Below are 12,252 nucleotides of genomic sequence, written 5' to 3' on the forward strand. Positions count from 1 at the left end.
GTGTCAGGAAGATCCCCTGGAGAAGGAAATGGCAACCCACTCCAGTATTCTTGCTTGGAGAATCCCACGGACAGAGGAGCCTGGCAGGCTATGGTCCATGGGGTTGCAAAGAGTCAGACACGACTGAACAACTAAACAACAACTAACAGCTAGGTTACTTAAATGCCAAATTTACATTTGATACAGGGCAATGTCTGTATTATCTCCTTACTCTGCCATGTGGTTTTGTTATTCCCGTTATGTCACTGGGGCAATTTAAAATGAGTCTAATCATTTTGCATGGCTCTTTTCCAAATGGAGAAACACACATATTCTCTAGGGAAACCACTCTACTCTATGTTAAAAAAGTACAAATGCCTCCAATAACCACTTCTCCCATGAATGACTGGTTTCTGTTCATTTTACTATTTGTATCACAAAAGTGTAACCAGGGTGTCCAGAAGGAAAGAAATTTAAAACAGCATTCTAGTTGTGGTTTGAAAAATGCAGAACAGTACAGAAGTGTCCTCAACTTCCTTCTAGACACTCTGTGCCTCTACTGACATAGCTAAGAGCAGACTTGTTGCTTACTACTGAATCAACCGGGCTTTTAATCAACAACCCTGATAGATCTGGCAAAGCCTTCCCCAAGCTGAATTCAGCCTCTTCATTAGCTTGGTTTCTCCAGGTCTTAATGGCATCTGCATTACCTAGATATACAGGCTCAAATCTATGTTGGGTTTAACGGTCTTTTCACATCTTCTAAATTTCAATGGTGACCAAGTCTTGAAAACTCTGAGTGGAATAGGTTTTCACGATATCATCTTCCCAACTACCTTCAGTTAGCCTTTGGATATTTTCCCAATTCAGGCCTCATCTTCTCTCACCTGAAGAGTTGAAATCGTGTTCCTGCTGCCTTCTCCTCCCCTCTGCCCAGACCTGACATGTACAGTCTTCATCCTGTAATGTCCTATTTATTCGATACCCATGGCACTCTGCCCCGATCAAGGACGATGCTAGCTTTTCACTTGGATATTAACACCCACCAGTATCTGTCTCCTTCTCAACTTTATCCTGTGATTTCCTGCCCGTGCTTTGTACTTCTGGAAAACTGTGCCACAAAGTATTTTTCGACTTTCCCTAGTTCTGCGCCTTTCTTTCTTTACATTGTCTCTGAGCCTGGAAGGCCATTCTTTGTCAAATTTCCATCTTTCAGTACTTTGAAAAAATGTTACCACCTCCAAGAAATGTTTACCAGATTCTGGTCTGACCACCTAAAATGAATCGAAAGTTCCTCACAGCATTTTATTTCTCTCCTAGAACAGAATAGTAATAGCAATTTACATACCCATTTTCTTTCTTCAACTAGTCTTTAGGTTCCTTCAGCCTCGGCTATGATTCACTTAATGATACTAAATCCCAATTCTCAGTGGTAAAGAATCTGCCTGCCAATGCAGAAAACGCAGGAGACTTAGGTTTGATCCCTGGGCCGGGAAGATGCCCTGGAGGAGGACAAGGCAACAGACTCCAGTATTCTTGCCTGAAAAGTGCCATGAGCAGAGGAACTTGGCAGGAGGGTACCGTCCACGGGGTCACAAAGAGTTGATCACGACTTAGCGACTGAGCACACATATTCCCAATTACAGAGTAAGGCTCCAGTGAGTTGCATTAATTGTGAATAAGGAGGCAGGAAACGAAAATGGTGAGAGGGATGAGTAGCTGAATCTGAAAGCTAGTTGGGAACAGAATGCAAACACTTGGAAAACCAGACCCACGTGGGCCATTAACAGGTGCACCAAAAGACCACTCTTTTTCCATCATTTCTGCCTGTTCATAATTTAATTTTTTAGATTGTAGGGTCCAATATCAAGCACAGTTCCAGTTCTTCCTTCTTTTTCCGTGAGATCTAACCAGACTTGACCAGACTTGGACTTTCCTGGGACTAGTGGTCAGGGGCCAGAACACTCAGTGCAACATAGATTTTGGGTGTAATCAGCAGCTTCACTGTAATTACTTTCAGTGTTTCTGCTAAGCCATAAATCCACATTCCCTTAAAAATAATCTCCTCCAAACACACTTGTCACTCCCTCAAAGTCTTAATAAATAGTTTGGACGTTAAGTCATTGTGCTGTCCACTGCTCAGTAAAACAATGTGCATTTATTCATTGCTGGTATTTTAAAGCAAAATGTAAAGATCTCTTTGTCACACAAAAAAAGTTAATTTTATGCAAGATGGACTTAGGAGTAGTGACATTTAAAAAGAAAATTTGGAGCAGATTTTCTATCAATGCAGTTGAATTTGAGTATCACCTACAAGAATTTTTAACTATTCAACATAACCTATGTCAAGTCAAGAAAAGTGCTCTACATTTTTTTCCATCCTGGAATTTACACTTATTTGATGAAATTCTACCTCATGAAACACTACTTGTATTACTCAGATGTTCAGTCAATGAAAAAACTGAATTAAGGGGAAAAAAATTACCTTCTTAAGATTAGATCACATGAATTTACAAAACTGGAGGTGGTTACATAATACAGCAGAGTTACATAATAATGTACTGAATGACATTATACCTTAAGAAGTACTAAGTTTGTAGCTAATAGTCTTGTTTTCTGAGCCCAGTCTTTCTGTTTTTTACTTGAGTTTCATTCTTACCTCAGTGTACCTCCCCTTGGATTTTCAAGTATGTATTTTCCCCTCCCAGCATTTGGCTATGACTACACAAGCATCAGGTCAGTTATTTCCTGCTCTCAACTCATAAACAAAAAGGAAAGCCATACCCACATACTCAGACACTGACACTCAAAATCATCTTTTTAAAATATTAAACTTTGATAACAATTCCAATGTACAAGAATTTCTCTATCCTTGCTTTTCAGCATAAAAAAATATACAGAAATATATAGCATAGCTATGCCTTGCTGCTGCTGCTGCTGCTAAGTCGCTTCAGTCGTGTCCAACTCTGTGTGACCCCATAGACGGCAGCCCACCAGGCTCCCCTGTCCCTGGGATTCTCCAGGCAAGAACACTGGAGTGGGTTGCCATTTAGTGCTTTCAAAAAAGATACTCATTTTCCTTTGGTTTTATCTAGTGAGTCCTGCCCACACGAAACTCATAGGTCATCAGCAAAATGCTGTATAGTAGTTCTGAGTGAAATAAATTGAGAGATAGGTTCAAACCCCAAATTACTACAAATGGTTACTTATTAACAGCCCAATTAAAGCTTTGAAGATAAGTAAGTTAAATCTGCTGGCTGAAATGAGCTTATTTTCAAGTTAATTCATTCATAATGCCAATTCTTTCATTACTATATACAGCTAAATTAACTGTACATTCACAGCATTTTGCTAGGACGGACTTGAAGCCTTCACCCTGGTTTTACAAATAATATCAAATCATCCTAGATCAGGAAAAATCTAGTTGCTAGACTTAGAAATCATGTAGGTGATTTCAACAAGTAGGTGCTGAAGATGGTTTTCTTTAAAAACAAATTTATTTTTTTTCATATCTGAAAAGAGTATTCTGGATTTCTGGTCAATTGTGTTGTTTTAGTTGCTAAGTCATGTCCAACTCTTTTGTGACCCCCATGGGCTACAGCCCACCAGGTTCCTCTGTCCATGGGATTTCCAAGGCGAGAATACTGGAGTGGGTTGCCATTCCCTTCTCCAGGGGATCTTCCCAAGCCAGGGATTGAACCCAAGTATCTGGCATTGGCAGGCAGATTTTTCATCACTGAACCACCAGGAAGCCCCTCTGGTCAATTTACTATATTACAAAAAGATTGTTATCAGTGAAAGAACTGCGATCATACTGGGGGAAAAAATGACAATATATTTATCGTATGGGAAATGTGGGTCCTCAGGAAGGGTGGGGTTATCACTTTCTCTATCTCCCTTTGCTTACCCCCTCCCCCAACATACCCAAAATAACATCCCAATTATATATACCCAGGGTAGCCTTTAAGTGGGGGGAGAGGGGTAGGCACAGTACACTTGTATGCAGACAAATGCGGTCACTTTAAAGAGGGAGATTTGGGAGTTGGGGCGGGTCCACAAAGACGGCTGAGCCTCAGGTCTTCTATGGTTTGGACTTGGTGGCTGGTAAATCATCCACCGAGCTCCAGCGAACCACTTCCTATTTTCCCTTCCCCTTATCTGAGCCTCTGCTTAGAGCTTTCTTTAGGAGCAGAGATTTCTACACTTGGAAGTCAATGAGCCTAAAATTCCTAAATCCTCAGGAGATCCTTTCTCATTACTTCCACATCATCTCCAGTTATGACTTGTAAACTAAGAACACCCAGGGCTCAACTGATGCAAACAAAATAATACTAAGTTGAAGAAGCTTCTATGTGAACTTGCAGAAAGAGGCCATGTTTAATCTTTTTTTTTTTTTTTTTGCATCCAAAATCATATCGCAGGGCCTGGCATATAATATATGCTTGAGAATGTTTATAAATGAATGAATGTTCACTTAACAGGTTGGTTAAACAAGCTGCTCAGGAAAGAATAACACGGCAACATGGCAGACACTAGGGGAACAGCTTTCATATTAATTAAGGACCCATTAGTCAAGACAACTACTGACAAGAAACAAAAATGCCTTTAAGCACTTACCATCCACTGGATGCTTCTTGGGTTTATCTTAATTATTGTAATTATTCTTGGGTTTATTTTTCATTGTTTAACTCTAGTACAGTATCAGAGAAGGCAATGGCACCCCACTCCAGTACTCTTGCCTGGAAAATCCCATGGATAGAGGAGCCTGGTAGGCTGCAGTCCATGAGGTCGCTAAGAGTCGGACACGACTGAGAGACTTCACTTTCACTTTTCACTTTCATACATTGGAGAAAGAAATGGCAACCCACTCCAGTATACTTGCCTGGATAATCCCAGGGATAGGGGAGCCTGGTGGGCTGCCGTCTATGGGGTCGCACAGAGTTGGACACGACTGAAACGACTTAGCAGCAGTACAGTATATAACAGTTGCATGTGCGTCCTAAGTCACTTCAGTCACGTACTCTTTGTGACCTTATGGTTGTGACCTTATGGACTGCAGCCCACCAAGCCCCTCTGTCCATGGGATTCTTCAGGCAAGAATACTGCAGTGGTCTGCCATGCCCTCTTCCAGGGATCTTCTCAACCAAGGGGTCAAACCCATGTCTTTTAAGTCTCCTGAACTGGCAGGCAGGCTCTTTACCGCTAGTGCTGCCTGGGAAGTCCCATAACAGTTCCATAGTGATTGTCAATACATGACAAATTATGGATATTATTTTATTTAATCACTCAACATTTTTAAGATACATACAATCAGTCTTCAATTTACAGATAATGATACTAAGACTCAATAATGTTAAGGCTAAATCTCTGGCTGTTTGCATCCAAAGTTTGAACTCTTTGTACCAAATTGCATTCCCTGCTTCTAAAGTCTCTTTCAAGGGGAATTTTCCGTATGCTTTTTCACACCCTTTAAATTAAATCACACAGTTGCCACTCTTGTTACAGCAGACTTTCAAATCTTTGTTGATTTTGATTAACTGAAGCCTGAAAAAGGAAAAGAGTTGAGGGAAAAAGGGCGGAGATTTGAGGTAGTTTTCTTAGAACCAAAATGGATTCGTAAAATCTCTAGATTAGACAGCCTGTCATAATATGCCAAAAAACATAAAAACTAAGCCCCTACCATTTATTGAAATACAGACTGTTGTCAACTTTCACAAAAGAATTTTCCTTGAATTTAACTCATGATGCCACTGGGAAGCCCCAAGATAATTAAAGAAATGAAATAAACACTTACCTGCTCATTCATTTATGTCATAATTTCCCCTGGGTTGTGTCTGTTTAATGTAATGCCATGGCTCTTGAATTATAACCTTTGTATTTCAACAGCCAATCAGAAGTTCCTTGAAAAGCCTGTGACCTAATCCAAGGAAGTAAATATTTGCTTTGTGAACCACATTCATTGTCTATAATAAAATTATATTTATTGACACAGAGTTTTTTTTTTTTTAATCTCAAACACAAAGTTTAAGGAATTCAGAGAGATTTTAGATGTTTACTACTCATGCTAGAATTTCAAGTATAAAGCACTTACAGAGTTTAGCAAAAAAAGCCTGCGCATCTAGTAAACAGTAGAGCAAGAATGAAAATCCAGTTCTATTTGAAACTTTGAAGCTTTTCTGTTCCACCAGACCTCACTGTTCCTCCTATAGGGGCCTCTTGTTCATTATAAATTCCAGGTTCACACATTCTGTATTACTGAGGCTTTACAATATTTGATAAACTGCAACCAGTAACAATTATAAAAAATTTTACACTTTCTAGGTAGTTTAACAGCTAAGGGGCTTTATAGATTTTCCAAGCTAAATATTTAAGCTTTTGAAACCAATTGTCTATAGACACAGAATTAAAAAATTAAAAACCAGGAACTTATCAGAGCACTCAATCACATGAAACACTACAGCACAGACTCATTAAGGTACCAGATTAATCTCAACTTTTAAATATTTAAGTTTCACCTCCAGTTAAAAAATGAGGTAAGTTAGGATTCCAATACGACATGGCCTTATAATGAAACTTACTTGATTTCATTCTGGTGAGAAACTTCAATTAATGCTCTGGAGGACCTCCATCGACTTGCCTATTTCCTTTCAATCTCACTTATCTAGGGAAATCTCAAAAGTTTACACTGGCAACTGGCAGAAACAGTCAATGGAAATCTGAGAACTTGTCATGTCGTGTGTTGGGTTGCCACAAAGTTCAGGTTCTTCTGTAAGATACATCTTCTTGTTAGTACGGTGTGAGTGCACATGCATAGTACACAAGAACGATAGACCTCAGTGAGTAAGAGGAAATATGTGCTTTGGAAGGCCCAAGCATGGTGGCAAGTGGCGGTAAGTTATGGATACCACAGCAGCCCGAATCACACGGCTGATCCTTCTCCAGCCTTTGGTGATGTTTACTTCACTCCACGTGAGAGGGAGTCAGTTCAACTACAATCATCCCAGTAGTCTGCCACTTGTCTTCTCTGTCACTAAGCACTTGCTTTCTTTCTTTGCTTGTGCCTTGTCTCTTAACATTAACATTAGCATTTCAAATACATAAAATCATTCAGAATACAGTGGACAAGGTGGCAGAAGACTTGAACAAGTGATCCTCAAGACAAAAAAAAAAAGCTGCTGTAAGCATGTCGAATAAAATTATAAGCATTCTTAGTCACCAAAGAAATAAAAGTTTGAAAATATCGTTTTCACACATCAAATTAGTAATGATTTTTTAAAAGATGATATTACTTTGGAGAGATCTAGATACCCTAAGTATCAAGCCTAAAGGGAAAAAATGCCATAAAAACCTATGCCTAAGAATGCACATCACTTAAAACAGTAAAATATTGAAAATAACATAAACATTGAAAGATTAACTAATAAACTGAAATGCATAAGGTGAACTATTTTGCAGTCACTAAATTATATTAAAAATACTGATTTCAGTTTCTTGGAAAATGCCAACAAAGTAATGTCTGTTGTTTGTAAAAGCAAGTATGAAACTCTATAATGTGATTCTAATTCTTTAAAAAAAAAAATGCCTGTTGACTCATAGGAAATGAATTGGTCATAAACTGCCTCATATATTCAGTAGCAGTTTTTTAGGCTTTGGAAGACATGCTAGGCACATACCCAGCACTTTATATACACTGTACTATATTTATGCTTGCAAACATCTCAGGAAGTGAGTGTTTATCCTTATTGTCATATCTGAAGAAACTGAGGCTCAAAGCAGGTAAGTGATTTGACCATGGTGACAAAGCTATTAAACAGAGGAGCCAGGACAAAAACTAAAGTCAACTTGCCCCAAAGCTTGTGTTCATCATGCCCATGCCTGCCCACAGGTAATTTAAACTTTAATCAAAGTTTGAAACAGATCAACAATAGCAGTATTATGGCAAAAACACGAATATTCACAAAGTGACAATTCTAAAAATGGCTTCCTCCAAAGATGCAGGACTATGAACATGATCCTTAGACTCTCAAACTAGTATATTTGGTAATGTACATGAGCACTCTTCTAAACAAATGTAAAAATCAAGGAAATCTTTTGTGATCTTTGCCAACTCTGCAAAATTCATTCATTGAATAAGCCCTTATTTAATATTTGCCTGTTGCCAGATATTATGCTAGGTATTGGCACAGCAGCAGGAATAACAAGAGAAAGGAATTTTGGGGGGATATTAGGGAAGTCTCTGGGAGGAAAGTGGAGATGGGAAGAGATGGTGAGGGTAAATATAATATAACATTAAAAGACCTGGCTACCTAAATCTAAGGACTGTTTCATTTCTTTAACACTTCCATAAACATTTATAGTATTTCTGAGGATCCAGGTCACTCCCTGGAAATAACATATAATTTTAAACCTCTATAATGAATTCACGTTTATACTCTACCTGTAATAATCAAGTGAAATAAAATACTTTTTACTATCATGTTACCTGATGGTTCAGTGGATAAAGAATCCACCTGCAATGCACGAGACACAGGAGATGTGGTTTTGATCCCTAGGTCAGGAAGATCCCCCTGGAGGAGGAAATGGCAACCCACTCCAGTATTCTTGCCTGAAAAATCCACAGATAGAGGAGCCTGGTGGGCTACAATCCGAAGGGCTGCAGAGAGGTGGACACAACTAAGCACAGCACATAAGCAACTTTATTCTCATCCACGGTGTGTACAGTGGCCCTTGTATTTGCCCTTCTGGGTGGTGCAATACATTTTCATTGTTAAGTAAGCAGAGTTGGGCTATCCGAAAAAGAATTCTCAGCAGAAATGCAGTTGAATAGGTTCCCATCTCTCTTGGCTCCATATTTCCTTATCCATGCCCCCCTTTGACTTTTCCAGAAAAGCCCATGTCTTTTAGCAAATGGGTTTCTAATATGAAGGCCACTATCTCTACAACTGCAAATTAACAGGTAAATGCTTTCTTACTTTTAATCCTCAAGTCAACCAGAATTTTTATCAATTTACTTTTGGATTTGGCTGTGATAATAAGGTCAAATGGGTGAGGATATAAACATTTCTCCTTTTCTTCAAAGGCCCTGGCCCTAGTGGTAAGAAATGTTAAGGAATTTTTGAAAATTATTACTATTATTTTAAAAAGCCTAAGACGTTTAGGACAACTCTTCATGAGCCCACGGACTGTAGCCCACCAGGCTCCTCTGTCCTTGGAATTCTCCATGCAAGAATACTGGAGTGGATAGCCATTCCCTTCTCCAGGGGATCGTCCGGATCCAGGGATTGAACCTGGGTCTCCTACATTGCAGGCAGATTCTTTACCATCTGAGCCAACAAGGAAGCCCAGATCTCTGTAGAAAGATTCCTAAAGGCAGAGAGAGATCTATTTGAGCAGGAAAAGCTGGATGTCTTATTAATGAACAGGAATAGCAAATTAACTCTTTCTGTTAATTCTCTTTCGTAGGGATTAAAAACCAAGGAATAGTTGAGAAGCCAGAGCAAAAGGGTAGAATTTGGCACAACAAACACCTTCTGTTGCTTGTTTTGTAAATTAGGTGGGTCTCTTGAAATGGCAACCCACTCCAGTGTTCTTGCCTGGAGAATCCCAGGGACAGGGGAGCCTGGTGGGCTGCCGTCTATGGGGTCGCACAGAGTCGGACACGACTAAAGCGATTTAGCAGCTTAATCTTTCAGACTACAAATTCAGGAAGAAGGATAAAGTGCCCATGGCTCTGAGATCAGGTGGCATTGTCATGGAGATTCATCTCATTTAATAAATGATACCATCCAATCCTTTGTAAATAAACACTTTTCTCATCTCCAAAAACTGTAAATAAACTACCCTACCATGACTTCTTTAAATATAGTTTTTTAGATTATTAAAATAGTGAATGTCTACTCTCCCATGAGTGTGCTAATTATTGTTTTAGTTAATGCTAACAGAAAAAACAGCTTAATAATAGAAACTTAGTTGGAGGAGGTCAAACGGCTCATTCATTTGAATTAATGAATACAAATCAGCTTTTCATTAGGTATTAGTGCAAAATGTATGTTTCACAGATAACTGCTATTGTTGTCATAAGAAACAATACAATTTACCCAAAGTGTTTCACAGTTTTCGAAAGTATTTAATACACATAATGTCTAGCAGCTATGAAACCAAGACAGAAAGATTATTTCTCATTACAAGAGTGAAAACTGTTTCTCATTTCTCCAATTAAATGATTTTCAGAGAGTTCACCACCCGGAAAACCAGTGTATGTGAATGCCGGAAATGCAGACGACAGTCTCAGAAACGCTTATTGTAAACGGGAATCAAATACAAGATTGCTCTCATTATTATTTGTGACAACCATCCCATGATGTAAAGAGTCTGGCTGTATAACAATTTTTTAAAAGAAAAAGAAACAACTGTGGGAAGACTGCAAAGTTCTCTAGACAAACCTTCGAGTGCCTCTTTTTAAAGAAGGAAACGTTTATGTAAAGGTCAGAGTGGCTAGGAAAACTACTATGCCAGGAGCCAGGGTCAGTCTTGCCAGAGCGACCGAGATTGTCCCAGGTGAGTGAGTGTCCTTTCAGGGGGTTCCGGACGGAGGTGGGGGGCGCAGGGCGTGTCTCCCGCACACTGGGCATCTTTTTTGGCCAAGGCGACCCCTGCTCTGTCTCCAGGAGCCCAGGGACTCCCGAGGCTGGCGCGGGCTGCGGGGGAAGCCCTGCCAGCAGCCTCCCGCTCGCCAGGAGCATCTCCCCATCCGTGGTTTCCGAGACCAGCTCTGTCTCTCCGCCATCCTCAAGTCCTCCGACATTTTTCAGAGACAGGGAGGCAGGGAGTAGAGGAAACGGCCGAGTGTCTGCACCCAGCCTCCGCCGCAGCACAAGAAGAGGCAGAGGAGGAGGAAGGCTGGCGAGTCAGCCGCTATTAAACTGGAATTCTAGCGATAATGGAAAGAATCAGCATCACCTATAGCAAGAGTCCCGGATACACCCACCCGGGCAGCGGCTAGGGGTTTGGTGGGCGTTCCACCTCCTCGCCCCTGGATGGCTGTAAAATCTACCCCAAGCAGTGCACACTGGAACTCCCTTTCCTCTGACCAAAAGGAGGGCAAAGAACAAAAGAGAGGCCCCCATCCCCTACACACACACACACACCTCAGCTATTTTACCGACGCTCAAGGTATGCATTTTTGCACTGACCCCACCCCCCCTCCCCTTACACCTTCCCCACCTGCATTTTCCCAAAGGTAAAGAGAGAAGAAAATACCACCCCGAGGTGCTCGTTCGATTGGACACTGTTAATTTCACATTCGGTTTGCTAACAAGCAGCCGACCAAATCTACTGGACCTTGCGCCCCCGCGGGGTCTCCTGCCGCCGCCGCCGCCCCCCGGCCCTCGCTCGGATCCCCAAGGCGCCGGGATCTCCGCTGGGGGAACCCGGCTCGAGGTTCCCGGGGCGGGCAGGACACTCGCCCAACGGGTCCGCAGCAGCGGGAGGGCGACGAGCGCACCGCGCCGAGGCTGCAACGCGGGATTCAACTTCCCAGACCCGCGGCGCGGCCCCCGCTTCCTCCCGCGGGGCCCCGGAGCGGCCCAGAGACCCCCCGCGCCGGCCGACTCCCCCGCCGGCGCACCGACAGTTGCACTCTCCGCCCCCTCTTTCCTTCCCCTCCGCACCCAACCCCTATTACCTTTAAAAAAAAAAAGGACCCATCGGTGCAAAGCAGACATTTTGATGCCATTGACTTAGCACCGCTCAGGATCGGAAGCAACATCTTACCCAGTCGCCTGGAGGTGTGGGCAGCGCAGCGATGGGTCCGGGGGCGCGGGGCTGAGCGGCTCGGTCCTCTAGCGGAGCCGGTTTGCTGCCATCCGCCCAACTTCAGCACCCGGCGGGCGAGGAGAGAGGGAGCCAGGCGGGGATGAAGGGGCGGGGGAGCGGGGGAGGAGGGAGAGGTGGGCGGGGAGGGAGCCGGCGCCGCTAGGTAGCGCGCATGCGCCCCGCGGGCGGGCGCAGCCCCTCGCCCGGCTCGGCCGGAGGTGCAGCCGCGGCCCCCGGCCGCGTGAGTCACCGCCCCGCCCCTCCCGGGCCTCCGGCCCCCGCGCGCCCGCCTTGCCTCGGCGCCCGCTGCGCTCGGGGACTCGGTGTGGAGCTCCGGGTCGCCGCCCCTGGGGTCCGCGGCTTCGCGGGCACCTTGGGAGACCTGGGAGCCTCCCTGGATGAGACAGGCTCTCGCGCCTAGACGCCTTCCAACTTCAGGTTCCCCCGCAGCCCGCGTTC

The 12,252-nt window shown here is 42.9% G+C and overlaps 1 protein-coding gene across 2 annotated transcripts in view; it reads right to left on the reverse strand.

Annotated features, from left to right (window-relative positions):
• Positions 1-11,924, reverse strand: part of RGS17 (regulator of G protein signaling 17) — a 99,647-nt gene extending 87,723 nt beyond the window's left edge. Inside the window, exon 1 of one of the 2 annotated variants that reach the window (XM_086318413.1) lies at positions 11,752-11,907. The gene's annotated coding sequence lies outside the window, so the exon portion shown is untranslated. Of the gene's footprint in view, positions 1-11,751 lie in introns of both variants that reach the window. The other variant, XM_086318412.1, reaches the window with a different exon arrangement.
• Between the last annotated feature and the right edge of the window lie 328 nt (positions 11,925-12,252).

Source organism: Bos grunniens, chromosome 9, assembly GCF_055505025.1.
Source record: "Bos grunniens cultivar Pamir isolate PY7600 chromosome 9, Bosgru_T2T1.0, whole genome shotgun sequence".
Lineage (NCBI taxonomy): Eukaryota > Metazoa > Chordata > Mammalia > Artiodactyla > Bovidae > Bos > Bos grunniens.